Raw genomic sequence first — 3,978 nt, 5'->3', positions numbered from 1 at the left:
ACACACACACACACACACACACACACACACACACACACACACACACATTGAAATCATATTTAAAAGCATATACGAATGAAGAAAGACAAATACATTCAACAACAAATATATTCAACCGATATATTATGCATGCACTGTAAACGTTACATGTCTGACTTTCTTCTTGTTGTGTTCAAAAAGAATTAAACAACAAACTTTCCTTAAGTTATTTCAAAGTATTATTTGATTGAACTGACTTTTAGACGGTCGCCAAGGTAACACCGGCATCAACTAATCGCATTTGCGCTGCTTAGTCAACGTTAAAACGAATCGTAGTTAAAAAAAAAAAAACAAAAAAAAAAAAAAGTAACGAATACGAGTTGGAGTAAAGGATCTCAAGCCATCAAAAACACACACACATAGCTGTGATTGTGGTAATTATAAGTGGAACTTTAGGAAATTTCTCAATTTACGTCAATTGCAAAATGCACTTAAGTAAAATCTTGTAGGCGCACTCAAAACATGAATTCGACCATGTATGTCTGTTTGATTCCGTTTGGCATTTTTTCGAATTTCAAACAAATTTATTGTTTGCTTAAGTTTGCTTAAGAAATTGTCACAATATTTGTAGGCCATATACATATCTAACTTACCATTGCACATACATACATATATATATATATAGGAGAATTTTACTTAAATATCTTTCATCTTATCTATGTGCAGATATATATATATATATATATATATATATATATAGCCCTTGAATTTTCATTTACCATCTGCTTGCTGCACTCTCACTTATGCACCAATATCTGTTCGTATTTGTATTTGCATGCATGTATGCTCCCGTATACAAGTCTATCTATTGGTCTGTATGCGTGCGTGTATACTGTACTTTATTCTTCTTGTTCGGTGCTTTTAATTGAATCAAAAAGTTTTCACTAACTAAAAGCTGTAAATTTGCTTTCAGTTGAATTTTCAACTATTTTGCCGCTTCCTTGTCACTGAGTTTGCGGAAAGTTTTCCTCTACATGTGTGTGTCGAGATGTGTACGTATATAATAATAATAATAATAATAATAATAATAATAGTCGGTGCAGCAACATTGTTAAGATTGTAAAAATTGCAAACGAAGAAGAATTAAAAGAAACTTTTAACGCAAAGCATCCTAAGTGATTTGATCAGAACTGAAGGTATTATCAACATAAGCGTCATCGTCGTGTCTTTAGCATTATTAGTATCGCCATCGGTAACAAGTAATACCCCAAAGAAAAGCTATATTGAAACTGATAACATGATTGAGTTAGATTTTGTTGCCATTTAATTAAGTTATATAATTAAAGAACTCGTTTAAATAACTTGTAAAAAAAGGAAAAGAAAAAAAAAGAAAGACACTTAAATATTTAAAAAAAAATAATAATAATAAAATAAAAACGAAAAACGAAAAAGGTTTACCTTTAATTTTAATTAAAGAAGTAAAGAATTTCTTGACTATCATTTAGTTAAATAACATAGTAAAATTTGCCATTTCCTATCTATGGCCATTGTAGTAACACTTAATTTCAATTTTCTAAGAATCTTTACAGTGTAGAGATTTGCTTTTAAATCACAGACAAATCTAATTTTTCTTACTCCAACTCTCTCCAATTTTAAAAGTTTTAAAATTCCTCTTAACAACAAAATTATAAAATTCCTTTTACGATTTTAATTCGTTTTTCTCTATTCTTCTATCTTCATTTCGTTTTGCCGCCCCATGCCCCGCCAGCACCATCTCTTCGATACCATACCATATCGCACTTTTTCTTCGTTGGTTTTTTTTTTTTCTCTCTCTGTCTCTGTCTCCATCTCACCGTCTCTGGCCCAGTAATTCCTTAAGCAACAGAACAATTTAAAGTGTACGGAAAATACGAAAAATGCCAACAATATAATTGTTTGTGTGTGTGTGTTTATGTGCATATATATATATATATATATATATGTGTGCGTTTAGCATCTGTGTGCCATTGTCTGTACGTCTGTCTGTTGCTTTATTGTAAAATACCACAGGCCAATTAATTTTACATGCCATCCCCTGTATATCCGTTAACAGCAGCAAAGCAACACAAGCATTTCCTTTCTTTGTACTTTATATAGGCTACCTAACAAATGAGCGTTTATATACATGTATGTATGCATACATTAGATGGCTACCTAAATAAGTTGTTTTTTTTTTTTTTTCTGAATTTATATGGACGGTCTTTGATTTCTTAAATAAACTTCAAAGTTAGAAAAGAAATTTTATTCGACTCTAAACTCAATCTTCATTTATTGCTTGCTTGCTTGCTCCCTTCAATATCTTGTATATATTTTGTGCGAATACTTCATAGGTGAATTTCAAAGAGTATTCCCAAACTCAATCAATTTTATAGAATGCTAGATATGGGACATACGACGAGTGATATATTATTTAGATATAGAGTGAGCTACTTTTCGCTCTTTGAAAAGTTCATTATAATTGATTTTTCGGTATAACTTAGGCTTGTGACTGTTTCGCATGCAACGAGAGAATCTTTGTATCTTTGTAACGGTTCCTTAATTTCCATTTCTGATTACTGCAGCTGCAGGGCTGAAATATTTATGGATTATTTGTTATTCTCCGATTTCTACTTAAGATCGATCGACGGTGAAAAGTTTTCAACTTGAACATGACGATGACAACAATCGCCCATAATAAATATGTTTGTACGATGCGTTGATAAGTGCACAACAAAATTATAGCAATTCTGAACGCGCGGTTATGATTTGACATTGATCATTTGAGCGAATCAGTTAATGAGTTCGTGGATGTATTGGTCTATTAACAGTAAGTTGCTTTTAAAAGTCAAATGTGCGCTTCCCCAGAGATCATTTAGATGCTGTAGATAAGAAGCGTCCGCCATCATTAACATACCGCGCTTTTTGGTAACAATAAACGCTCGGAACGATCAATACCTTGAACTGCTAATGAAGTTTTGCTACATCACTCAAGTTCACCAAGTAAGGCTGTATGATCGTCGACTTTGAAATTAGAGAGATACCAAAGGTTATACACAGATCCAAAAAACGGGTTTTTCGACATATATTGAATCGAGATTTAAGCATGAGAAAGCTCGCTTTGTCTTAGCTGCTCCAATTGCTTACACTGAACCACGAGTCACAAGCCAATGCTTGCAATGACTCTACAAATTTTGAAAAAGAATATATCAAAAAAAAAAAAAAAAGTTTCGATCGATTGATGGGATGGTTATGGTTATCAGTTTACCAATGAACCTGAGCCCATCGATTGCCTTATGCTTATTTCTGAAACCGTCGAAGCTGCAAAAAGGTGACAAAGAAAAGAAAAATAGAATCTTATCTCTTAGTAGTGGTTATGCCATTATTCGGCGTAATGAAACTGCCCTAATCGACCTTTAAAAACCCAATTCGAAAGATTATTTCGAAGGTTTGAACAATTTACTTGAAGTTAAGTAAGATAAAAGAATAAATCCGCACCACTCATATATAGATTTGCAAGTGTCTACATTTGTTCTTGCATCTGTTCTCTAACGTTTATAAATGTGTTAATAAAGTTTATTCTCTTCGTTCTGCTTGTGTTAACGGAAATAAAAGAGACACACAAACCGAATAATAATTTAACAATAACAAAAATGAACAATTACAACAAGAACAAGTTTAACAATAAATATTTTTAACAATTGTCTTATGTTAACAAGTCATTCGCAGTCTAACAAATTTTCAATACAATAAACAGACAGCAAACAATTATAAAAATAATTACGAATTAACTAGAAATTTTTGTAATTAAAAATAAATAACTAAAAATTACTATAATTTCAAATAAGAGACGACTTCTCTTAAGATTTAATTAACATGCTTGCAAATCAAAATAATAATTGCGGACATTCTATGTTCATTATCGGTAATCAAGTCGTTGCACATATCCTGACATTTTGATTGATATTCGATTAAGAAGGTAGC

The 3,978-nt window shown here is 31.7% G+C and overlaps 1 protein-coding gene across 10 annotated transcripts in view; it reads left to right on the top strand.

The window, feature by feature from the left end:
• The window catches only part of LOC119631675, a 174,575-nt gene that overhangs the window by 152,414 nt on the left and 18,183 nt on the right, over positions 1-3,978 (top strand). The gene's annotated exons all lie outside the window — the stretch shown is intronic.

The sequence above is a fragment of the Glossina fuscipes genome, unplaced genomic scaffold (genome assembly GCF_014805625.2).
Source record: "Glossina fuscipes isolate IAEA_lab_2018 unplaced genomic scaffold, Yale_Gfus_2 1, whole genome shotgun sequence".
Lineage (NCBI taxonomy): Eukaryota > Metazoa > Arthropoda > Insecta > Diptera > Glossinidae > Glossina > Glossina fuscipes.
Note: the sequence above shows the minus strand (reverse complement) of the source record. Positions and strands in the feature narration are given on the sequence as shown.